Genomic DNA, 26,840 nt, shown 5'->3' with positions numbered 1-26,840 from the left:
GGGCATCTAGCGATAAATAGGAAATGCTACCTGGCTATTTCCAGTTGCGCGGCAGGCTTAGTTCATGGTCAGTATAGTTCCATCTTCCGAGAGCTTGTCCCTCTATAGGCTTGCTATGATCTCTGCCTGCAGAGATCATGACCGTTTGACCGGCCAATAAAGTGTTAAAGACCCAGGTTGAGAAAGGAGAGTTATAAGAAGTCTGCTGGAATTTTTTTTTTTTTTTTTTTTTTCCTCCAGTCTGCCTTGCTGCAGTCTTTTTTCTCTCTCTCCTCCTAATCTCTGTATGCTCTGTGTGCACCTGACAATAATGGATCTCCAGAGTGTAACTGCGGGTTTGAATAATCTCATCACGAAAGTACAAAATTTACAAGATTTTGTGGTACATGCTCCGGTATCTGAGCCGAGAATTCCTTTGCCGGAGTTCTTCACAGGGAATAGAGCTAGCTTCCAGAATTTCCGAAATAATTGTAAGCTTTATTTGTCCCTGAAGTCTCGTTCAGCTGGAGACCCTGCTCAGCAGGTTAGGATTGTGATTTCCTTGCTCAGGGGTGACCCTCAAGATTGGGCCTTCTCATTGCCAGCAGGGGATCCTGCGTTACGCGATGTGGATGCGTTTTTTCTGGCCTTGGGCTTGCTTTATGAGGAACCTCATTTGGAACTTCAGGCAGAAAAAACTTTGATGGCACTATCTCAGGGGCAAGACGAAGCTGAAGTTTTCTGCCAAAAATTCCGTAAATGGTCTGTGCTTACTCAGTGGAATGAGTGCGCTTTGGCGGCAACTTTCAGAGAAGGTCTCTCTGATGCCGTTAAGGATGTTATGGTGGGGTTCCCTTTGCCTGCAGGTCTGAATGAGTCCATGACAATGGCTATTCAGATTGATAGGCGTCTGCGGGAGCGCAAACCGGTGCACCATCTGGCGGTGTCTATGGAAAAGACGCCAGAAAGTATGCAGTGTGATAGAATTCTGTCCAGGAGCGAGCGACAGAATTTTAGACGGAAGAATGGATTGTGTTTCTATTGTGGGGATTCTACTCATGTTATATCAGCATGCTCTAGGCGTACAAAGAAGCTTGATAAGTCTGTTTCCATTGGCACCATTCAGTCTAAGTTTATTTTGTCTGTAACCCTGATTTGCTCTTTGTCATCCATTGCCACGGACGCCTATGTTGACTCTGGCGCCGCTCTGAGTCTTATGGATTGGTCCTTTGCCAATCGTTGTGGTTTTAATTTAGAGCCTTTGGAGACTCTTATTCCTCTGAAGGGGATTGACTCCACCCCATTGGCTAATAATAAACCACAATACTGGACACAAGTAACCATGCTTATCAATCCGGATCACCAGGAGATTATTCGTTTCCTGGTGCTGTATAATTTACATGACGATTTGGTACTGGGATTGCCATGGTTGCAGTCTCACAACCCAGTCTTGGACTGGAGAGCAATGTCTGTGTTGAGCTGGGGATGTAAGGGTATTCATGGGGACGTACCTTTGGTTTCTATTTCGTCGTCCATTCCCTCTGAAGTCCCTGAGTTCCTCTCTGATTATCAAGACGTCTTTGACGAACCCAAGCTTGGGTCGTTACCTCCGCACCGTGAGTGCGATTGTGCCATAGATTTGATACCGGGTTGTAAATATCCAAAGGGTCGTTTGTTTAATTTGTCTGTGCCGGAACATGCTGCTATGCGGGAATATATAAAGGAGTCTTTGGAAAAGGGACATATTCGTCCATCTTCTTCTCCCTTGGGAGCTGGGTTTTTCTTTGTCTCAAAAAAAGACGGCTCTTTGAGACCATGTATTGATTATCGGCTTCTGAATAAGATCACTGTTAAGTATCAATACCCATTGCCATTGCTTACTGATTTGTTTGCTCGTATAGAGGGTGCTAAGTGGTTCTCTAAAATTGATCTTCGTGGGGCGTATAATTTGGTGCGGATCAGGCAGGGGGATGAGTGGAAGACCGCATTTAATACGCCCGAGGGCCACTTTGAGTATTTGGTCATGCCTTTTGGTCTTTCTAATGCCCCTTCAGTTTTCCAGTCTTTTATGCATGATATTTTCCGCGATTTTCTGGATAAATTTATGATAATATATCTGGATGATATTCTGATTTTTTCTGATGACTGGGACTCTCATGTCCAGCAGGTCAGGAGAGTTTTTCAGGTTCTGCGGTCTAATTCTTTATGTGTGAAGGGGTCTAAGTGCGTTTTTGGGGTCCAGAAAATTTCCTTTTTGGGGTATATTTTTTCTCCCTCTTCCATTGAGATGGATCCCGTCAAGGTGCAAGCTATTTGTGACTGGACTCAGCCCTCCTCTCTTAAGGGTCTTCAGAGATTTTTGGGCTTTGCCAACTTTTACCGCCGATTTATTGCTGGTTTTTCGGATGTCGTTAAACCACTGACTGATTTGACCAGACAAGGCGCTGATGTTGCTAATTGGTCCCCTCATGCTGTAGAGGCCTTTCAGGAGCTTAAGCGCCGTTTTGCCTCTGCCCCTGTGTTGCGTCAGCCTGATGTGAATCTGCCTTTTCAGGTTGAGGTTGACGCTTCGGAGATCGGAGCCGGGGCAGTGTTGTCGCAGAAAGGTTCCGACTGCTCCGTCATTAGGCCTTGTGCCTTCTTTTCTCGCAAATTTTCGCCCGCAGAGCGGAATTATGATGTTGGGAATCGGGAGCTTTTGGCCATGAAGTGGGCGTTTGAGGAGTGGCGCCATTGGCTCGAGGGGGCTAGGCATCAGGTGGTGGTATTGACTGACCACAAAAATTTGATTTATCTTGAGACTGCCAGACGCCTGAATCCTAGACAGGCGCGCTGGTCTTTATTTTTTTTCTCGCTTTAATTTTGTGGTGTCATACCTACCGGGTTCTAAGAATGTTAAGGCTGATGCCCTTTCTAGGAGTTTTGACCCGGACTCTCCTGGTAATTCTGAACCCACAGGTATCCTTAGGGAGGGAGTAATTTTGTCGGCCGTTTCTCCTGATCTGCGGCGGTCCTTGCAAGAGTTTCAGGCGGATAGACCGGATCGTTGTCCGCCTGATAGACTGTTTGTTCCGGATGATTGGACCAGCAGAGTCATCTCTGAGGTACATTCTTCTGCATTGGCAGGTCATCCCGGAATTTTTGGTACCAGGGATTTGGTGGCAAGATCCTTCTGGTGGCCTTCTCTGTCACGAGATGTGCGAGTCTTTGTGCAGTCATGTGACGTTTGTGCTCGGGCCAAGTCTTGTAGTTCTCGGGCTAGCGGACTGCTGTTGCCCTTGCCTATTCCTAAGAGGCCTTGGACACACATCTCGATGGATTTTATTTCAGATCTGCCTGTTTCCCAGAAGATGTCTGTCATCTGGGTGGTCTGTGACCGTTTCTCTAAAATGGTCCATTTGGTTCCTCTGCCCAAGTTGCCTTCTTCTTCTGAGTTGGTTCCTCTGTTTTTTCAGAATGTTGTCCGATTGCACGGTATTCCTGAGAATATTGTTTCTGACAGAGGTACCCAATTTGTGTCTAGATTTTGGCGGGCATTCTGTGCTAGGATGGGCATAGATTTGTCTTTTTCATCTGCTTTTCACCCTCAGACTAATGGCCAGACCGAGCGGACTAATCAGACCCTTGAGACATATCTGAGGTGTTTTGTCTCTGCTGACCAGGATGATTGGGTTGCTTTTTTGCCATTGGCAGAGTTCGCCCTCAATAATCGGGCCAGTTCTTCCACCTTGGTGTCCCCGTTTTTCTGTAATTCGGGGTTTCACCCTCGATTTTCCTCCGGTCAGGTGGAATCCTCGGATTGTCCTGGAGTGGATGCGGTGGTGGAGAGATTGCATCACATCTGGGGGCAGGTTATGGACAATTTGAAGTTGTCCCAGGAGAAGACTCAGCGTTTTGCCAACCGTCATCGTCGTGTTGGTTCTCGGCTTTGTGTTGGAGATTTAGTGTGGTTGTCTTCTCGTTTTGTCCCTATGAGGGTCTCTTCTCCTAAGTTTAAACCTCGGTTCATCGGCCCTTATAGAATATTGGAGATTCTTAATCCTGTTTCTTTCCGTTTGGACCTCCCTGCGTCCTTTTCCATTCATAACGTTTTTCATCGGTCGTTATTGCGCAGGTATGAGGTACCTGTTGTACCTTCAGTTGAGCCTCCTGCTCCGGTGTTGGTTGAGGGTGAGTTGGAGTACGTTGTGGAGAAAATTTTGGACTCTCGTGTTTCCAGACGGAAACTCCAGTATCTGGTCAACTGGAAGGGTTACGGCCAGGAGGATAATTCTTGGGTCAATGCATCTGATGTTCATGCTTCTGATCTTGTTCGTGCCTTCCATAGGGCTCATCCTGGTCGCCCTGGTGGATCTGGTGAGGGTTCGGTGCCCCCTCCTTGAGGGGGGGGTACTGTTGTGAATTTGGATTCTGGGCTCCCCCGGTGGCCGCTTGTGGAATTGGACTTGTCATCCTCTTTCCTGTTTCACCTGGTTCCATCAGTAGTGGGTGTCGCTATTTAAGCTCATTTCTCTGGTGGTTTCTTGCCGGTCAACAATGTTATCTGATGCCTCTCAGTGCTTGTTCCTGCTTCTAGACAACTACTAGTTAAGTTGGACTTTTGTCCATGTTTTGTTTTGCCTATTTGTTCCAGTTCACAGCTGAAGTTTTGTTACTGTGTCTGGAAAGCTCTCGTTGATCAGGGATTGCTACTCTGGCGTTATGAGTTAATGCCAGAGTTTAAGGTAATCTCTGGATGGTGTTTTGTTAGTGTTTTTCTGCTGACCATGAAAGTATACTATCTGTCTTCTGCTATCTAGTAAGCGGACCTCAAATTTGCTAAGACTATTTTCCTGCTGCGTTTGTAGTTTCATCTGAACTCACCGTCATTATATGTGGGGGGCTACTGTCTTCTTTGGAATATTTCTCTAGAGGTGAGCCAGGTCTTATATTTCCCTCTGCTAGCTATTTAGGTCTTAGGCCAGAGCTGGGCATCTAGCGATAAATAGGAAATGCTACCTGGCTATTTCTAGTTGCGCGGCAGGCTTAGTTCATGGTCAGTATAGTTCCATCTTCCGAGAGCTTGTCCCTCTATAGGCTTGCTATGATCTCTGCCTGCAGAGATCATGACACTGGACTATGGGAGGGAGGATGTGTGATGGGTATATGGGCATGGGACTATGGGATGGAGGATGTGTATGATGGGTATATGGGTACTGGACTATGGGATGGAGGATGTGTGATGGGTATATGGACACGGGACTATGGGATGGAGGATGTGTGATGGGTATATGGGCACGGGACTATGGGATGGAGGATGTGTGATGGGTATATGGACATGGGACTATGGGATGGAGGATGTGTGATGGGTATATGGGCACTGGACTATGGGATGGAGGATGTGTGATGGGTATATGGGCACTGGACTATGGGATGGAGGATGTGTGATGGGTATATGGGCACTGGACTATGGGATGGAGGATGTGTGATGGGTATATGGGCACTGGACTATGGGATGGAGGATGTTTGATGGGTATATGGGCACTGGACTATGGGATGGAGGATGTGTGATGGGTATATGGGCACTGGACTATGGGATGGAGGATGTTTGATGGGTATATGGGCACAGGACTATGGGATGGAGGATGTGTGATGGGTATATGGGCACTGGTTTATGGGATGGAAGATATGTATGATGGGTATATGGGCACTGGACTATGGGATGAAGGATGTGTGATGGGTATTTGTGCACTGGACTATGGGATGGAGGATGTATGATGGGTATATGGGCACTGGACTATGGGATGAATGATGTGTGATGGGTATATGAGCACTGGACTATGGGATGGAGGATGTGTGATGGGTATATGGGCACGGGACTATGGGATTGAGGATGTGTATGATGAGTATATAGACACTGGACTATGGGATGGAGGACGTGTGATGGGTATATGGGCATGGGACTATGGGATGGAGGATATGTGATGGGTATATGGACACGGGACTATGGGATGGAGGATGTGTGATGGGTTTATGGGCACTGGACTATGGGATGGAGGATATGTATGATTGGTATATGGGCACGGGACTATGGGATGGAGGATATGTGTGCTGGGTATATGCGCACTTGACTATGGGATGAAGGATGTATGATGGGTGTATGGGCACTGGACTATGGGATGGAGGATGTTTGATGGGTACATGGGCATGGGACTATGGGATGGAGGATATTTGATGGGTATATGGGCACTGGGATAGAGGATCTGTATGATGGGTATATGGGCACTGGACTATGCGATGTAGGATGTGTGATGATCTCCCGCTTTGACTACTGCAACATCCTTTTCTTTGGCCTCCCTGCTGAAACCCTTGCACCTCTCCAGCCCATCCTTAACTCTGCTGCCCGACTAATTCATCTCTATCCTCGCTACTTCTCCGCTTCCCCCCCCCCCCTCTGCAAATCTCTTCACTGGCTCCCATTCCCTCAGCATAAAAAGTTCAAATTACTAATACTGACCTACAAGGCCATCTATAACCTGTCTCCTCCATATGTCTCTGAACTAATCTCCCGAGATCTTCCCTCACGTAATCTCTGGTCCTCCCAAGACCTCCTTTTCTCCTCCACACTCATTCGCTACTCACCCACCCGCCTCCAAGACTCCTCCCAAATATTCCCCATCCTCTCGAATTCTTTGCCCCAACACGCCTGACTATCAACCACATTTGGATCCTTCAGACGGAACCCGAAAACCCACCTCTTCAGGAAAGCTTACAGTCTGCACTGACCCCGCTGCCTCCTCACCACTGCCAGAGCTACAGCCTCACCAACACCGGAGCTGCCGCATCACTTAACCCTCAACCTATTGTCTCCTTCCCCACCATCCTGTAGAATGTAAGCCTGCAAGGGCAGGGTCTTCTCCCCTCTGTATCAGTCTGTCACTGTTAGTTTGCTTACTGTAAGTGATATCTGTAAATTGTATGTAACCCCTTCTCACCATGGAATCAATGGTGCTATATAAATAATAATAATAATAATAATAATAATAATAATAATACACCCTCCCAACTGCCCCAACCACCTTAGGGCCTTGGCTGGGGGGGTTCTGCTTCTCTAGACAGTTGGCACTGATATGACCAGTCTGCTTACAGGAAAAACATTGGAGGTTGGTGGTAGGTCTGATGCTGTTGGCAACGGGGACAGGGCCTCCGGTGAGTCAGCTGGCAGGGTTACTGGAGTTGGTTGCAGGCTTACCCCCTCTTCAGCTGGCGGTGACTAGCTTCCGGACTTCAGATTTATGGTTGGCCTCATAGGAATCGGCAATCTGCGCTGCTTTAGCCACGTCTTTGGGTTCTCGGTCCATCACAAACTGTCGCACCTCAGCTGGGCCAAGATGTAAGAACTGGTCTTTGATCATCAGGTCTCGCAGCTGTGCAAAGGTGGTTACTGACAGTCCTTGGGTCCACTGGTCAAAGTGGGTCCCAAGTCCATGCGCCATATCGCTGTATCTGTCGTGTGGGCCACATTGGAGGTTCCGGAACTTTCTACGGTAAACCTCAGGTGTAAGCTGGTACTTTATTATCAGGGCCTGCTTGATGGCCCCATAGTCTTCTTTGGTCTGGCGGGAGAGAAGCAAATGCCTCCAGAGTTTGCCTTTTAGCCCTGGGGTCAGGTATCTGGCCCACTGGTTCCCAGGCAGCCGGTACTGTCTGCAGGCTTTCTCAAATGCCTGCAGAAAAATGTCCAAGTCCCTGTCCTTTTCCATCACAGGAAAGTGCTCTGGCGGGGTTTAGGGATCTGAGAGCTGTTGGGCTTGCCGCTGGACTGGGACGACCTCGGTCTCTGGAGTCGAGCTAACTCCACCTGGTACTCCTGCTCCGCTTGCGGCTCGGCTCTCTCCACCTCCCGTTGGGCTCTCTCTGCCTCTTGGAATTGCAGGACCAGCTGCAGACGTCTCTCTGTGTCATCTGCGGAGCATTATTGCAGAGCCAACTGCAGGCAGTGGTCCACGCTACCCTGGTTGCAAGTAGGGTTAGCCTGCCCCAGTTGGAGCTCTGCAGCACCACCACTTGCACTGGTGCTGGCTTCTGCATCAACTGGGCTCTGAGAACCGGCTTGGTCCGCTTCAAATTGCTCCAGTTCCGTGACCATTTGGACCTTGGTTTTGCCATGTGGGTCCAGGCCGTGGTACGTGCATATTCTCACAAGAGTGTCTTTATTCTGCTTGGAGTACCAGCGCTCTCCTTTTGCGGCCATCATTGCAAAATAAAAGATAGGATAGAAAAACAAAGAGAAAGGGAGGGGATAATCGAAAGCACACACGGTATCGTCTCAGGACTAGTAGGACTAGAGTTTTTGCAAGAACTGTGCAAGTTTTTAGTGAGAGGAATGATTGCTCAAACCAGATCACTAATGCTCTATGATCCCACTGTGCTGCCACCAATATGTCACTGTAACAACTCTGCTGGCATCACGGCATGGCCTCTCATCTCTCACAATATCTTACCCACTGCTCCAGGCCATGATGTGGTTTCTATTTCTTGCCAGCTCCATATTCTGTGCCTCTGCTCTCTGCATGCTTCCTGGCCGTGTGTATAGGGGGGCGGCGCCTGAACTCTCTGGTTCTTATAGGAATCAGGTGCACCTGTCTAATCTGTTCCTGACCAATTACCAAGAGGCCTCCAGTATTTAGTGCAGCTCCACCCAGTGAACTGGGCCTGTGCAATGTGTTAGCTCAGTTTGTGTTTTGCTTCTGAGTTTGCCAGGTCTTGCTCTGTGTTACTCCCTCTCTAGTGGTCTTTCGCTGTGTTCTTGCCTTGATCTTGTTGTCCACCCTCCAGGAGGCAGAATATCCTGGTCCCTGTGTTTTTGTTCTTGTCCGTTGTCTGAACTTAGTCTTATCTCAGTCTCCTTGCCTGTGGCTTCCTTCCCTGCTGTGTCTTTCCTTGTGTTCTCAGTCTGCTTACACTCCGCACTCTTGCGGCTCTGCCTGCTCTGTACCTTTGGGGCTTTTCCTCTGCTCCGCTCCCATTGCTGCAGGAATCTCTTGCTGCTGCTCTTCTCCGCATTCCTTGCGGTTCCGCTCTGCTTAGCTTCTGCAGAAATCTCTTGCTGCAGCTCCTCTCCACATTCCTTGCGGTTCTGCTCTGCTTAGTTTTTGTTGCTACACTATCTCTTGCTGCTCTTCCACTCCTATCTGCAGTCTTGCACTTCTCTTCCTGTGTGAACAGATCCCAACCTGTTCCTTCATTCTCCTTTCCCTCTGGCTTGTTTCCGTACCTGCATCTCCTGTGTGAACAGGTCCCAACCTGTTCCTTCATACTTCATTCCTTTCTGCACCTCCAGTGTGAACAGGTCCCTACCTGTTTCTTCTTACTACATATCCATACCGGCACCTCCTGTGTGAACAGGTCCCTACCTGTTCCTTCTTACACCACACCAACCAGTCCACTGTCCCTGCCAGTCCAGTGTTCCTGCCAGCCCTGTGTTCTCTGCCGTGCCTGCCAGCCCTGTGTTCTCTGCCGTGCCTGCCAGCCCTGTGTTCTCTGCCGTGCCTGCCAGCCCTGTGTTCTCTGCCGTGCCTGCCAGCCCTGTGTTCTCTGCCATGCCTGCCAGCCCTGAGTTCGCTGACATGCCTGCCAGCCCTGAGTTCTCTGCTGTGCTTCTGCCAGCCCTGTGTCTCAGCCGTGCCAGCTTACTCGTCTGAGTTTCAGCTGTGCTCTTCTGCCAGTCCTGCCTGATGCCCGCACCTGTCCTAGTGTTCCTGTTCTCCAAGTGGGATCAGCAGCCACAGCCAGACACCACCCTGGAGTAGCAGCTGGCAGCTGCCTGCTGCACAAGCCTGACCTCACCATCAGAGGCTCCAGTGAAAACCCAGGCAGCTGTCATAGTCACGCCCCTTCCAGGGTAGTCTGGTTTGTGGCACAGTGGGGCCACAAACCCCCCAAGCTCATGCCCACCAGTCAGGGCATGAGCGTGACAGTCATGACTCACGGGGAATTAACATTTATCATCCCACCCACTCACACCAATATGTCCTGAACCGAGCTTGTTTGGGTGCCCCGATTCTTTTCTGAAGGGGATTTATCTACATCCCACTTCCCAAATACGGTTTGGAACTTGCAGCTCTCTGGTGCCCCCCTTCCCCTCAAGTCAGACAGGGTACTGCACCTAGGATAAGAAGCCGCCAGAAAGGTTGCCTTACTATGTACTGACTGATGGGCACACTGCAGCGAGGGCGATATAACTACTTCCACGGGAACAATATTTATCAACGCCGTCCGTCGCTACTAGGTTTCCCAAAGGCGCAGGACAAATCTGCTGCCACCAGCTCAGACTTCTTAATTAATAATGGGTCCAGAGCCAACCCATTTAGTAGCGTAATTCACTTCAGAGAACGTGACAGTACGTTATAGAGCAAGAAGAAACGAAGCTAGTAATTTTATATGAAATATCGAACCACTGGCGCTCTCCCAAAACGCAATACTCCTCAGCTGCTGGGATCAAACCGGGTAGTGCCCACCCGTGTACGTAATATAAAATCAAATGGGGTAGAAACCGCGCTTGGGGAGAAAAAAATTATAATAATGAAATAGTCCAAAGACAAATATCCCAAGAAGAGTATTAATACTACTCCACTAGAGAACAGTAGTAGCGACAGTAAAATAGTAGAAATACAATCATTTAATGAATTGCCCACCTCATAGACCTGAAATCATATCACCGAAGAGACAACTGTGGCTGTCAGCTTACCTAGGTGTGTGAAGTGCTGCGGCGTGCTGATTACAGGCTGCAAGTACCCGGGGCTGCGGCCCTGACTATGTCAGGCGATGAAGCACTACTTGCGGTGCACTACTGGAGGTATGTTCGTCTGATTGCCCGGGGTTACGGCACTAGTTGTGCCGGATGGTGGAGCGCACTTGTGGGACCAGGGGCGCTCCGGCCGGTAGCGCTTCCTGGAATACCACGAGGAAGGAAAGAAGATGGCTGGTAGACTCCTCATACCAGTGACGTCACTTGCTGTATATATGACAGGGAGGTTAGGGATAGCGGTAACCCTGATGAGGAAGAGCTTAGCCTCTTCTAAACGCGTCGGTTAGCTCCCCTCTCCCTTTTTTGAGCGCCTCGGCGATCCATACTGCAAGTGACGTCACTGGTAGGAGGAGTCTACCAGCCATCTTTTTTCCTTCCTCGTGGTATTCCAGCAAGCGCTACCGGCCGGAGCACCCCTGGTCCCACAAGTGCGCTCCACCATCCGGCACAACTAGTGCCGTAACCCCAGGCAATCAGATGAACATACCTCCAGTAGTGCACTGCAAGTAGTGCTTCATCGCCTGACACAGACAGGGCCGCAGCCCCGGGTACCTGCAGCCTGTAATCAGCAAGCCGCAGCACTTCACACACCTAGGTAAGCTGACAGCCACAGTTGTCTCTTCGGTGATATGATTTCAGGTCTATGAGGTGGGCAATTCATTAAATGATGGTATTTCTACTATTTTACTGTCGCTACTACTGTTCTCTAGTGAAGTAGTATTGTTACTCTTCTTGGGACATTTGTCTTTGAACTATTTCATTATTATCATTTTTTTCTCCCCAAGCGCGGTTTCTACCCCATTTGATTTTAGTAATTTTATATATTTTACTCCAAAAGATAGGCAATGTTTACAAAAGAGTAAAAAGATATTACAAAAGAAGACAAATATCGTATTTACAGACAATTACAAAAAAAAGGGATTAACGATGAAAATCAACTTACAGTTCTTTCATATCATTCAATTGTACACCATGTGGTGGCTGGGGGAGGGGACCTTCCCCAAAATCTTCAGGTCAGATTGCACAGCCTGTTGTAGCTGAATTCCCCGGCAAAAGACCCCCCTTTTCTGGGCCTTTGAGTTTTACACCTTTGCCCAAAACTAAGGGTCTCCTACCCTGGATGACCTCAATGGGTGGGCAGAGCTATGGAATGCACTACTCTTTCTTGAGTATATGAAAAACCATCATTCCACATATCTCGGCATATGAACCTCATAGAAAGATGACACCCATGTCGTTATGCTCAGCGTGACATGGGGGTTCATTTAAGCATAGACATGGGGTAGCTGGGTGACCCAGTTATGTAGTAATCCATTTCTCAATTGTGCTGGCTCTGGAACCTAGAAAATTCACTGGCTGGTAGTTCTAGCGAGGCACATGCCAAAAATGTATTTGTCCCACTTCTATGATTAACCAGTTCTATGATATTTATGTTTGCATGGACAAACAAACCTTGTTTTTTTCCATGTGCTTCTACTTGTACTTTCAGTTTAAGGCCATCAAACTCCTCAGTGAGGGTTGCTGGCATGCTGGTCTCACATTACAGCTGTATAGCAGGGGGGAGGGAGGGGGAGTCAAATCGCAGCATGTGTCTGGAACCATGGACCTTCCAGAAAATTACTTAGACCATGGAATATTTACAATATCGTGACAGCCTTGACTACCTTGCCTCTCTTTATTACCAATCGGCCACACTTCTCCAGTCCGTAGGACATGCCGATGTCTTCACTGTAGTTCCTTGTCAGGTGGATCAGTAATTGAGGTCTTGTTCATTTTTCACATACAGCTTGATGTCATCCATGTAGAGGGGGTGCCTGATGGTGCTTCCAATCTTGAACTTGTATCCATAGCCAGACTCTGTAATTATCTGACTGAGGGGGTTCAAGACTATGCAGAACAGCAATAGGGAAAGTGCTTCACCTTGGCATGTGCTGCATTTGATGGTCACTTGTGCTAGTTGTCTTGAGTTGACTTCCAATGTTGTTCTCCATAGCCCCAGTAAGTTTCTGAGGAAGGTTTTAAATTTCCTGTTGACATTGTACAGAGCCAAGCATTCACAGATACATGTGTGTGGCATTGAGTCATAGGATTTCCTGTAGTCAATCCAGGCTGTGCTGAGATTGGTCTGTCTGGATCTTGAGTCTTGAGCGACTGCTCTATCTACTAGGAGCTGGTGCTGAGAGTCTCTGGTATCAGGCCCGATGCCTTTCTGAGCTGGATTCGTGTACTGGTTCATATGGTTCTGTGGCTTGGTGGCTATAATGCCTGACAGAAGTTTCCATGTTGTTGTAAGGCAGGTTATTGGGAGGTAGTTGGATTTAACTGTTCCTTTGTGAGGATCCTTCATGATCAGCACTGTTCTTCCTTGTGTTAGCCAAGTTGGGTGGTGGCCTGCTTTTAGCAATTGGTTCATCTGCTTTGCTATGCGCTCATGTACTGCTGTGAATTTCTTTAGCCAGTAGGTGAGGATCATGTCTTGGCCAGGTGCTGTCCAGCACTTCATGTTCTTGACCCGCTGTTGGATGTCTGCTTCTGTAATGGTGACTGGTTCTTGCTCTAGGTGGTTGCGGTGTTTCATTCTCAAATATTGCAGCCACATTGCACTTGCAGCACCCCAGGTAACCGACTGCTGCAGTGATATTACCTTCCCTTCAGGGAGGGTGATGTCTCGCTTGGAGGCAAGGGAGATTCTTTATCAGGTAAGGCACTCACATTCAACACATCTGAATCTAGGCCAGGAGGGGGAACTCAAGACCTGGATTCAGGGGAGCTTCCCTGAGCTATAAGCATCCTGACCTAGAAGAGGAGATAGGCAGTTGGTCCAGGGTGACCAAGCAGAGCAGTTGTTCAGAGAGACTGAAGAAAAGAGAAGTCTAGAAGAGACGGAGGGGGCTGCACAGCCAAGTGGGAGCTGTGACCGCTGGAAAGAGTGAGAACCAGAAGGAGTTGTATAGTGGAGAGCTTAGAGGGAAGAAGCACAGGAGAGGAAAGGGCTCAGGAGGGGAACAGCGGAAGGACACCCTCAGAGTCTTAGCGCAGAAACCGGGTACCGGGAGCCCGAGGTCATGTTGCTCTCCAGGACGTGCATCAGAACCGGAGGGCATAGGACTTTATGTCAATTGCTCACATCAAGTTTGAGGTGAAGCAGTAACCCAAAGAGCCGGGTAATCTAAGAGATCCTATAAACATGCTTGAATTGCCTAACATACAGACATTTGTCTTAGGACAGGAGAGAGGGGACTTTGCAATGAAGCTTAAAGCAGCAGGGACTCCGCCAGCTAAAGAAGCGCAAGTAGGAAAGGTTTATGGACCTCACCTGTGAGAGGGATCTCCTATTGCCTCCAAGCCGGCCGGAGCACAGCTGCCCTGCACCTGGTACCCTGGACTGAGGACTGCTAACATCAGTAAACCAGGTAAAAGACTGCAAACCTGTGTCCTCAAACCATCCACCACACCATCGGTGCTCTACAATTGGGAAGCCCTGGGGACCCCGCTTCACCTGTAGGAAGCATTACCATCATGCTGCATACCATCACCCCAGAGGACCCCTTTAAGCAACGACATTCCCTACTGACTTAACACCACAGGTGGCGTCACAAACAATAGACTTTACAAAAAAAAAACCTAAAAGACTTTCCCTTTAATTGGGCGCCCAGGGCCACGGACCGGGTCAAAGTCACTGTGACATCCCCTTTAAGACCGGACCGGTACCGAGTATCCATGCTGCCCTGGTGGGCATTCCACACTGGTGTTTGCTTTTTCCTTCTCCCATATGTTTCTCCAGTATTGTTCAGTCTCTGCTATTGATGGAGTGGCTGCCTTTGTGCTGTTCCTCTGTAGTTGGGAGTACACTTTGGATGGTTCTTTGGAGAACAGGGCATTTATCTTCTTGGCCTCAGCTTCTCTAATGTATCTCCCTAGTGTTGCAGTGAGTGCTGTGAGCCTTTGTTTAGCAGTCTCTTCAGTTGAGGTCAGGCCTTTGTACTTGTCCATCTTGGTCTTATTTTTGATCTTTACACACTTCTGTATTTCTGATAGTTAGCTGATTTCCCTTCGTGGCACCTTGATCTTTGTCTACAGTCTTCTTTTCGAAGGGGGGGCACCTACTTCTGTTGTTCTTGCTGGTTGTATAGCCAAGCATTTCCATGATTGCTGAGGCAGTAGCATAGATCAGGTTATTAGTTTGAGTTATGGTGGCGATAGGTATTGATGCAAGTGCTGCTCTATTGGCATCCTCTAGCATACTGTTTGGTGGTCTTTCTTTGCTGAGCCTTGGCAGTCGATCTATGTTATTGATGGTATTTAGTTTATCTAAGATCTTCTGTTTTTCTAACCAGCTGCAGTGCTCTCTAGTTGAAGGGTTGGATCAGGATCTTCAGGGGGTTGCACATGTTGTTCTTCCAGGTCTTCATGTGAGGTGGATCTACAGTGCAGTTGATCCATCTCAAGTTGTGATAATAGCTTTCACTTTAGGATATTGAAATGTTGGGTGACTAGTTGTTTCTCAGTTAGTGGACATGCAGGTCTTGTATCAGTCCGGTTTCCTCATATGCTTCATATATCCTCTCTCATTTGGTCTGTTGTTATAGTAGCATTTCATCAGATCCAGGTTCTCTTGCCTTGTCCATGTATGGTTTGGTCCAGTAGCCCATTTATCATCAGATTGTCCTGGTTCCTCGACATGTGACAGGGACCTTGTTAATCCAGACAACGTTTGAGCCAGCATGGGGGCACCTGGTCAGGGGCTGCACGAGTTGTTTTACACCACTGCTTCACTAGAATGTACAAACACTATTTGAAGTCCTGTCGCTTCTTGTTGGCAGAGCGGGACTCGTATGCCACTTACGCAGTGCCATTGATATATCAGAAGTGCCGTAAGAGCGATTGATGATGGACAGCTAAGTGTGCAAGTGGTGTAAGGAGAGCGATCTGCCCTAGGGGCCGTGTGATGGTTAACGCAGGAAGAAGCCACCCATCAACATCATCACAAGGGATTATAAAGCATGGACTACTGTCCTTGTTGCTCCACTGCCACTGCCCAATGTGTAGGCATAGAGATAGTGTCTCCAAAACATTAGCCCTAGGGGCTGTATCATGGTTGACACAGGAAGGAGGCCTCAAGAGCCAAACAATTATGAAAGTAGACTACTAGCACGGTAGTTCCAGTGCCCAATGTGCAGGCATAGCCATAGTGTCTTCAAAACATTAGCCCTAGGGGCTGTATCATGGTTGATGCAGGAAGGAGGCCTCAAGAGCCACACAATTATCAAAGTAGTCTACTAGCGTGGTAGTTCCAGTGCCCAATGTGCAGGCATAGCCATAGTGTCTCCATAAATTAGCCCAAGGGGCTGTATCATAGTTGATGAAAGAAGCAAAGCAGGTCTGAAGGGCCAAACAATTATGAAGCTAGGACTACTAGCACAGTAGTTGAAGTGCCCAGTGTCCAGGCATAGCTATAGTGTCTCAAAAAATTAGCCCAAGTGGCATGATACCATGGTTGATGAATTAAGAAGGGTCTCATCACAAGTTCCTCTGATGGGAAATATTAATTAATGGAACATTGTTTTTAGCTTATTGACCATGAGGTACATGTGGCAGAAGCGGGATTTGAACACGTGTAAGAAGACAAAAAGGGGTTTGTATGGGAAGGGATGGATCACCAGTTGCAAAAAAAAAAACGTTTTGGGTGACTTTAGGTTGGGATACTGTCATCTGGAGGGCTTAAATACTGTTGCGAAATCCAGTCCTTGTTAAATTTTATCAGAATCAGCCTGCCTGCATTCTCTGTAGTCAACCGTGTGTGTCTGACATCACACTAGCAGCAGGGCAGGCCAGCACCTCCAAGGCATATAAGGCAAGTCTGGCCAACTATGCAGCTTGGATACCCAGTAATTAAACAGAACAGAAGCATCAGGAAGGATGCAGGTATGGTCACTTAGATAGTCGTTGACCATCTTTTCAACTTCTCCCTCCTTGACATTGTTACTGTTCTAGCTAGTCCTTGGTGATGAGCCGGTTTATTGAAGATAGCCCAGTTTGTGGACATTTTACCACCACCTCTTTTGGAACTGCTTGGCTTGCCTCTCCCCATTAATGCATGCTGTTGCACAGAGCTGGTACCTCTGCTAGCAGTAGTGTCTGAGGGTGCAGTTGCCATCAAATGATCGACAACGGCCCTCTTGAAGGATTCAATTGTGAAATCCTTTGGTGACTGCAACAGTAGCAAAGGAAATTTGTCCTTGCACTGTGGGTGAAGAAAGGTGGCCAACCAGTATAGGTTGCTATTGAAAATGTGGATTACGCAAGGGTCTTGGCACAGACAGTCAGATATGAAGTGTGCCAAGCTGCAAAGAGGCAAATCTTCTGTAAACCCAGAAGGAGGAACAATACCCATCCTCTCCTCACACTGACTCTCCTCCTCCTCCACCTCCTCCTTTCCAGCCAACCAATGCTGGACAGACATGAAGCTGGGGTTGGGATTCCCCTCTGTAACATGAGGTGTCCCTTCGGTACCACTGAAAAAGAAGTCCTCTCCTCGTTTTCGTCATCATCTTCATCCCCCAGTCTTGCATGATGATATTGGCTAGGCTGTGTAGGATCACACATTGTGAAATATTGCTACATACCCAGCTGCTGGGCACGCAAAGATTCCATTTTTAGATTCTGCAGCGATTTTTTTCAGCAGACATAGCAGAGGGATGGTTACGCTGATAATAGCCTGATCACCGCTCACAAGCTTGGTGCAGTACTCAAAGTTATCAAACACCTCACAAATATCAGCGATCCACACCCACTTAACAGTTGTTATGTGTCTTGGCTGCGTTTCAGTGTGACGAGCATGTTTAAGCTGGTATTCAGCAAGTGCCCTCTGCTGCTCACTTATACTTGCCAACATATAATATGTTGAGTTCCACCATGTTGGCAGGTCGCAAATGAGTCAGTGGTTTGGCAAATTAAATTGCTTTTGAAGCGCTGCAAGACTGGCAACAGCGGTTGAGGAATGGCGAAAATGGGCACAAATACGGCGCACCTTCTCAAGTAGGTACGGCAAGTCAGGGTATGTTTTTATAAATTTCTGCACCACTAGGTTCAGCACGTGAGCCATGCATGGCATGTGTACCAGCTTCCTGAGCTTTAAAGCCACCACCAGGTTATGCCCATTGTCGGGTCAACCAGACTGGGTTGGCGTTGCAGTGGGGAGAGCCACTGATCGGTCTATTCTTTTATTCCTTGCCACAGCTCTGCTGCAGTGTGTGGTGTTTCACCTAAGCAGATCAGCTTCAGCAGAGCATGATGCCGCTTTACCGATGCGCTGCTGCACTGCTCCCAACTTGGGAGTGATGTAGAGTGTAATTTAGCATAGGATGACGAGGCAGAGGAGGAGGAGGAAGAGGGGAGAAAGGACGTATATGATAGGGCAGAAACACTGATTGAGGTTGCGCCCGCTATTCATGGTGTGGGTAGTGTCATGGTTCTCAATGGCAAGAGACCGTAGTAAAGCATACAAAGGACTAGCTCTTGGAAGATGGGAACTCGAGCTGACTGTGAGCTAAACCTACCGCACAACTAACAGTGGCCGGGTAGCGTGCCTACGTTTTATCCCTAGACGCCCAGCGCCAGCCGGAGGACTGCCTGACCCTAGCAGAAGAAAATACAGACCTGGCTTACCTCTAGAGAAATTTTCCCCAAAAGGCAGACAGTAGCCCCCACATATATTGTCGGTGATTTTAGAGGAAATTGACATACGAAGTATGAAGATAGGTTTAGCAAATTGAGGTCCGCTTACTAGATAGTAGGAAGACAGAAAAGGGAACTTCACAGTCAGCTGAAAACCCTTTTCAAAACACCATCCTGAAATTACTTTAAGACTCTAATATCAACTCATGACACTAGAGTGGCAATTTCAGCTCACAAGAGCTTCCAGCCTCAGAAATATTCAAACACAGAGAACTGGAACAAAAATGCAAAACAAACTTAGGACTACAAGTCCAACTTAGCTGATAGTAGTCTAGGAGCAGGAACATGCAACAGAAAGGCTTCTGGTAACATTGTTGGCCGGCATAGAAATGACTGAGGAGCAAGGTTAAATAGAAAACTCCCACATCCTGATGGAAACAGGTGAACAGAGGAGATGAAGCACACAAGTTCAGTACCACCAGTGACCACCGGGGGAGCCCAGAAACCCAATTCACAACAGGGTAGGATATGTGATGGTCCAGATTCAGACTTTGTCCCACACTCCACCAGGTTGAGCCAGTGAGCCGTGACAGAGATCTATCGTCCCTGGCCACAAGTACTTGTTCTCGTGTCAGTTGTAAGTTGGACCTTCCCGGTTACGGCATTGGTGAGAGCACGCTTTAGATCGTTTAAGACATGCTGGTGTAACGCGGGGACAGCACACCAGGAAAAATAGTGCCGGCTAGGAACCGAGTATCATGGAGCAGCCACAGCCAACAGATCATGGAAAAACTGTGTCCCCACAAGCCTAAATGGCAACATCTCCATGGCTAGCAACTTGGCAATGTGCGCGTTCAGTATTTGTGCTTGTGGGTGCGTGGCTTGGTATTTACGCCTCCTTTCATACATCTGGGGCACGGACAATTTGGCGCTTGGCTGGGACAAACAAGTGGATGAGCTTGTTGTGTGTCTTGTCTGTGCAACCGCAGCTTGTGTGCAAGAGGTATGATGATCACCTGCTTCCTGCCCAGCTGATTGGGAAGGACAGATCACAGGCGACATGGCACTGGTTTGACCCGCAAACACCGATTTGGTACCCTGTTGTTTCGCCCACTGACTAGAGTGCTTGGCTGCCATGTGTTTCCACATACTGGTGCTTTGGTTGCCTTTGCCCTGGCCTCTGCTCAGCTTCATATGGCAGATGCTACAGATGACAACATTTGGTTCAGAGGGATTATCAAAAAAAAAATTCCTGACAGCAGCTGAACGCACCCTTGCCTTGACTTGGGGCACAGAGGGATTGCTCTTGGCAACAGTTGACACACTTCGCACTGTGCTCAAACCAGTAGCCCTTGGTGCCTTTCTTGGTGCTACGTATACATCTTCTTCCTCTGTGCTGCTGTGCTGGCTATGCATGCCAACGGTCCAGGTCAGATCGGTGGTCTCATCATGGACCACCTCGTCGTCCATGTCATCCTCCTTCCGTCTTGATATTGTCGACTGGCCAGATGGCAACTGCACACCTCCCAACCGTCCCGGATCCAGCGGGACTGTCCCGATTTTGACAGACAGCCCCTCGATTACGGGTGGGACATTAGTTGTCCAGCACTGGTTGGGAGGTGTGTAATATCACCTGGTCAGGTCCCCGAGTCCCTGCACCCACAGAGCAGCACACCACATATTGGCTGCTCTGTCTGCACAGGACCTGTGATGATGTCACAGGATGAGAGGAGTCAGGGGTCACATGATCGGGAGGACCTCCGTGTACAGGACTCTGCTGGTTGTCATGGCGCTGGACGAGGGTAAGCGTATGTGTGAGGTCAGGAGGTGTTTACAGTGTGGATGTAGCAGAGCCGTGTACGTGTGTACAAGGTGTATGGATCGGAGCAGTGTGCGAAAGGTGTATGGAGCGGAGTCGTGTGTGTAAGAAGTGTACGGAGCCATGTATATGAGGTGTACGGAGCGCAGCCGCGTGTGTATGAGGTCGATGGATTGGAGCAGCGTGTGAAAGGTGTATGGAGCAGAGTCGTGTGTACGAGGTGTACGGAGTGGAGCTGCGTGTGTACGAAGTGTACGGAGCAGAGCCACGAGTGTATGGAGCGGAGCCGTGTATGTACAAGGTAAACGGAGCGGAGCAGAGTCGTGTGTGTACGAGATGTACAGAGAGGAGCTGCATGTGTACGAGGTGTACGGAGCGGAGCCGCATGTGTACGAGGTGTACGGAGCGGAGCCGCGTGTGTACGAGGTGTACGGAGCAGAGCCGCGTGTGTACGAGGTGTACGGAGCGGAGCCGCATGTGTACGAGGTGTACGGAGCGGAGCCGCGTGTGTACGAGGTGTACGGAGCGGAGCCACGTGTGTACGAGGTGTACGGAGCGGAGCCACGTGTGTACGAGGTGTACGGAGTGGACGCTAGCTGTGTCGGATCGAAGCAGATATTGCTCCTCGCTCTGACGCTGACTGGCACAGGAGACACGGAGAGGTCTTTATCAGTGGTGTATCACAGCTGCAGCGACGTGAGCAGTCAGCGGTGCAGCTGTATGACATCATTCAGCGCCTCAGGAGTGGAAGCTGCCAGCTGCTGCGAGGGAGCGCGGTGAAAGGTGTGTGTGTGTAGTGATGGAGAAGGCAATGATGGGGGTGGGGTAACCATGTGTGGCCATTATACTGTACCCAGCATCATGTGGGGCAATTATACTGTACCCAGCATCGTGTGGGGCCATTATACTGAACAAAGCATCATGTGAGCCAATTATACTGTATGGACCATCACGTGGGGCCAGTATACTGTACGCAGCATCATGTGGGGCCATTATACAGTTTGGAGCATCATGTGTGGCCATTATACAGTTTGGAGCATCATGTGTGGCCATTATACAGTACGGAGCATCATGTGGAGCCATTATACAGTGCGCAGCATCATGTGTGGCCATTATACAGTATGGAGCATCACGTGGGGCCAGTACACTGTACACAGCATCATTTGGGGCCATTATACAGTATGGAGCACTATGTGTGGCTATTATACAGTATGGAGCATCATATGTGGCCATTACACAGTATGGAGCATCATGTGTGGCCATTATACAGTATGGAGCATCATGTGGGGCCATTATACAGTATGAAGCACTGTGGGGCCATATTTTTTTTTGTTTATAATTATTGTTTATGAAACATTGTGATCAGCAGTGCTAAATGGGTGTGGTTAGGGCGTGACTAGTTGTGAAATGGGTGTGGTCAGAGGTGTGGCCTAAAATTTGCTCCGCATGACGCTAACTTTGTCCCTCTTTCCCTTCCTCAAAAGTTGGGAGGTATGCAACTGTGTGTCATCACCATCAGTCTCCACCTCTTCACCCTGTATATCACGTGGATGAAAGTGGCTTTCTTCTGGCCGTGGGGTTTGAAATATTTGGCTATCATCAACAGACGATATCTCCTCACATTCCTCTTCAATGTCGCGCGGTGAGAGGCCAGAGGCAATGAAAGGAAATAGACCAAACAGATCCTCGTAGTGGCAAAGGTTGGGGTCACATGTTTCCGGTGACTCCTGACAGGGTGATGAACCAGGAACAGGTTAAGAATAGGATGACCCAGCGTTCTCTGTATGGACAGGAGACTATTTGGTCATGGACGATTGGGTGCTGCTAGAAAATTTAGTTGAGGTCTTATCAGCCATCCAAGACAGTATCTGCTCTTGTTCTTCTGGCTTTCAGACATGTTTATGTTCAAAACCGGGAAATTTCACCAGGAACCTAGACGCATCAACCTTCTTCGATCTCCCTGACTCAGTGCTTTGTTTAGCACCAAACACAGCCCCACGTCCACGTCCCTCTCCTTTCACCCTTTTAGGAATTTTGGATTTTTCTGCCATAGTTGCAGATGTTCAGATGCAGATATTGGGGAACAAGAAGCAGTTAGTGCTTTGTGGAAGGTAGAACTACAGCCTAGAACTGCTTTGCGTTTTACAAACAGCACCGCAACGTCACAAAAAAAATTAAATGTCCTGAGGTTTAAGGTGAGATTATGAACCCCAGTCACCACACAAGACAGGGGTGCTGCCACAAAAAAATTGCCCTGAGGTTTAAGGCAAGCTACGTACCCCAGTCACCACACAAGACAGTGGTGCTGCCTCTAAAAAATTGCACTGAGGTTTAAGGCGAGATTACGCACCCCAGTCACCACACAAGACAAAGGGGCTGCCACAAAAAAAATTGCCCTGAGGTTTAAGGCGAGATTACGCACCCCAGTCACCACACAAGACAGAGGTGCTGCCACTAAAAAATTGCCCTGAGGTTTTAGGTGAGATTACGCACCGCAGTCACAACACAAGACAGTGGTGCAGGCTGCGCGTCAGTTGCGTAGTATCGTGCGTCCTATTCGCTGTGAACACAGCACCGCAACAGCACAAAATAAGTGCCCTGCAGGGGTAAATGTGACCCCAAAAATAGCTGGGAAAACTGTCACTACTCAGTCCATGACCTTATACTTTCAGCTCTGAAAAGAGTTTTGGGGTTTTACAGAGGATTTCTGAACCAAACACAACTCTCCCTAGCAGCTGCTCACACTCTCCCTACAGTAGCTATGTTCTGCATGCAATGTGTAGAAAATGGCGGCAGCAGGGCTTACAGTATATAGAGCCAGGCTATGACTCATGTATGACGCTGGGCGGCCAGCCAATCATAGTAATGTTGACCACAACCAAGAAGGCTGCGGCATTACTGTGATTGGCAAATATTGGGCGGGAGATTCGAATAGAGCGAGGTGAGTAGTGAAATACTCACTATGTTCCGAGTACTTCATTACTGGCTGAGCATCGAATACCCACGATTATACTCGATCAGCCATACTCATCTCTAATTATGGCCACCACAACCTGCTACACAAAATAAAACCCCGCTCAGTATGGAGACATTTATAGTCCGCCACACCCCAGTATAATGGCCCCTAACAGCCACACATTCAGTATGAGAGTCCCAACCGCTCTTCTCTTAATATGATGCCCCCACAATTCCTGATATTTGAAAAAAAAACACACATTACTCAGCCAACCCGGTTCCTGAGGAGCGCTGCTCTGGTCTGTGTGGTGTGAGTACTGAGGCTCCGTACTACAGGTGTGATGTAGTGACGTCATTGTGCCTGCAGTGCACGGAGTCTCAGACTCAGAAGTGAAGGCTGAATGGTGGATCAGGAGCTTTCCACTCCCTGATTCACTAATCTATTCAGCGGTATCACCGTCATGGGAATGTGGATATCGCTGAAATTGTGATGATGGGAAGGAGACGGTGACCAATACCACACCCCACCGAGCCCTGTCAATTCATAGGCATCATAGCAACCGAGTGGGCTACCTTTATGGATGATACACTCCTGCCTATCCAACTATCGTATGGTAAATATCTCATAGATCCTGGGTTCATTAGTATCTGCACCAAGAATGAGGCTAAGTGAGTATTTATTAATTGTCGGTGGTCGGAGGTAGTCAGTGAGGTGGATGGTACCATATTGTGCATGAAGGGGGCAGTACTGTGGGAACATTAGAAAGTGGGGGGATGGCAGTTATGTGGGGACATTATACTGTGTGTGAGGGGGATGCCAGTCCTGTGGAAACATTATCCTGTGTCTGTGGGAAGCCACTAATGTGGGAACATTATACTGTGTGTGGTGGGATGATGGTACTGTGGGAACTTTATACTGTGTGTGGGGGTATGGCGGTACTATGAGAACATTATACTGTGTGGGGGGGTATGGCGATGGTGTGAGAAGATTATACTGTGTGTGGTGGGATGGAGGTACTATGAGAACATTATACTGTGTGTCGGGGGTATGGCGGTACTATGAGAACATTATACTGTGTGGGGGGTATGGCGGTACTGTAAGAACATTATGCTGTGTGTGGGGGTATGGAGGTACTATGAGAACATTATACTGTGTGTGGGGTATGGCGGTACTATGAGAACATTATACTGTGTGGGGGTATGGCGGTACTATGGGAACATTATACTGTGTGTGGGGGTACGGCGGTACTATGAGAACATTATACTGTGTGTGGTGGGTATGCTGGTACTATGAGAATATTATACTGTGTGGGGGTATGGCGGTACTGTAAGAACATTATGCTGTGTGTGGGGGTATGGTGGTACTATGAGAAGATTATACTATGTGGGGGGGTATGGCGGTACTGTAAGAACATTATGCTGTGTGTGGGGGTATGGTGGTACTATGAGAAGATTATACTATGTGGGGGGGTATGGCGGTACTGTAAGAACATTATGCTGTGTGTGGGGGTATGGCGGTACTATGAGAACATTATACTGTGTGTGGGGTATGGCGGTACTATGAGAACATTATACTGTGTGGGGGTATGGCGGTACTATGGGAACATTATACTGTGTGTGGGGGTACGGCGGTACTATGAGAACATTATACTGTGTGTGGTGGGTATGCTGGTACTATGAGAATATTATACTGTGTGGGGGTATGGCGGTACTGTAAGAACATTATACTGTGTGTGGTGGGTATGCTGGTACTATGAGAAGATTATACTATGTGGGGGGGTATGGCGGTACTGTAAGAACATTATGCTGTGTGTGGACAACATCTGCAAAGAGTTTGTATGTTCTCTCCGTGTTTGCGTGGGTTTCCTCCCACATTCCAAAGACATACTGATAGGGATTCTAGATTGTGAGCCCCATCGGGGACAGTGATGATAATGTGTGCAAAACTGTAAAGCGCTGCGGAATATGTTAGCGCTATATAAAAATAAAGATTATTATTATTATGGTGGTACTATGAGAACATTACACTGTGTGTGGGGATGTCGGTACTGTAGGAACATTATACTGTGTGGGGGGCATCATACATACTACATAAGGACTCGGAGCATTACACTGTGTGGGGCCAAGAAAGGGGCCCTGTACTAGGAGAACACTCCGCTCCTCACTTCCTGTCCTCCATAGTTGTCTCGTATGTATCTATTACAGGAAACAGAACAACAACGTTATGGTTCTTATAAAGAGTCTCCTCCGTGCAGAAGGGGTTAATGTCCCCGGCTGCGCTCAGTACTGGGGAATCTCCACATACCTCCACCTGCAGAGCCGCACTCCACAGATATGGCTGCTCTGTGCGCACAGGACCTGTGATGAGGTCACAGGAGGGAGGAGTCAGGGGTCACGTGATCCGCAGTGAAGACGCTACATGGAGACTTCTCCTCAGTCAGTGACATTCCCGCCATTATTCGCCCTCACTACTGGCACAATCACCTCGCGCCGCCTTTTCTCCACAATGTTCTGTGTGGAATGTAACGTGTGATTTCTCTGGAGACAAATAGACCCCACACATGAGGGGATTATCACCGGTTACCGGACGTCTAGTATATGGCGGCATATGATTGTGCTATCGCCTCCACACCGGGGGCTAAAATGCCGAAATCTTGCTTATTTACCCCCTTCCAGTGTCAGGTTCTACGTGACAACTATTTATTTGCTGACCTGGAGAAATGGCAATTTGTGGTACAGCAGGTCCAGTTCTCAGGACATTTGGCTTCTGCATTGGGGGTTCAGATGGACCCAGTTAAGGTCCAAGCAGTCCTTGATGGCTTCTAACCAAGGAACCTGAAAGCGTTAGGCTACGTTCACATTTGCGGTCAGCGCCGCAGCGTCGGGCGCCGCAGCGTCGCCGCATGCGTCATGCGCCCCTATATTTAACATGGGGGCGCATGGACATGCGTTGTGCTGCGTTTTGCGCCGCATGGCCGCAAGCGTTGGACGCAAGAAACGCTTCAAGTTGCATTTTTTTTGCGTCCAACTTTCGGCCAAAAAGGACGCATGCGGCGCAAAACGCAGCGTTTTAGCGTGCGTTTTGCCGCGTTTTTGTTTGCGTTGTGCGCTGCGGCGCCGACGCTGCGGCGCACAACGCAAATGTGAACGTAGCCTTACAGAGATTTCTTGCAGTCGAGATACTGAGGAACAAACAGGCGAAAAATAGGGTCTTATCTGATAACAAGATGTAATGAGAATAGAGGAGTATTACACTCACCTGATAGAGCGGCACCTCAGCAACATGTTCAATGCATAAATCAGCTGCTGCAGGACACGGGGACAAAGACCGAGCAGAATGGCTGATCCGGGTATAATGTGTCTGTACCTGCACTGCTGATGAAGACTATCAGATATGGAGATTTCCTTAAAAACGTTTATTCACATAGGTTTTCAAAGTCAACGTGTTTCACAGTCACGCAGGACCTCTTCCTCAGGACAAAACCTGATAGCGGATGAACATGTCAAGCTTAGAACGTTTTATATGCAGTTTCTTTTTGAAAAAAAAAAGCCAAACAAAGCACGATATGTCAAAGTTCATGAGAAAGTCCGTCAAAGATAAATTATGGTTCATGAAAAAAA

The 26,840-nt window shown here is 48.4% G+C and overlaps 1 protein-coding gene across 1 annotated transcript in view; it reads right to left on the bottom strand.

The window, feature by feature from the left end:
* The window catches only part of LOC143769388 (uncharacterized), an 80,545-nt gene extending 54,970 nt beyond the window's left edge, over positions 1-25,575 (bottom strand). Inside the window, exon 1 of the mRNA XM_077257860.1 lies at positions 25,525-25,575. The gene's annotated coding sequence lies outside the window, so the exon portion shown is untranslated. The remainder of the gene's footprint in view (positions 1-25,524) is intronic.
* Between the last annotated feature and the right edge of the window lie 1,265 nt (positions 25,576-26,840).

Source organism: Ranitomeya variabilis, chromosome 4 (genome assembly GCF_051348905.1).
Source record: "Ranitomeya variabilis isolate aRanVar5 chromosome 4, aRanVar5.hap1, whole genome shotgun sequence".
Lineage (NCBI taxonomy): Eukaryota > Metazoa > Chordata > Amphibia > Anura > Dendrobatidae > Ranitomeya > Ranitomeya variabilis.
The sequence above is the reverse complement of the archived record's forward strand: the minus strand, read 5'-3'. Positions and strand labels throughout refer to the sequence as shown.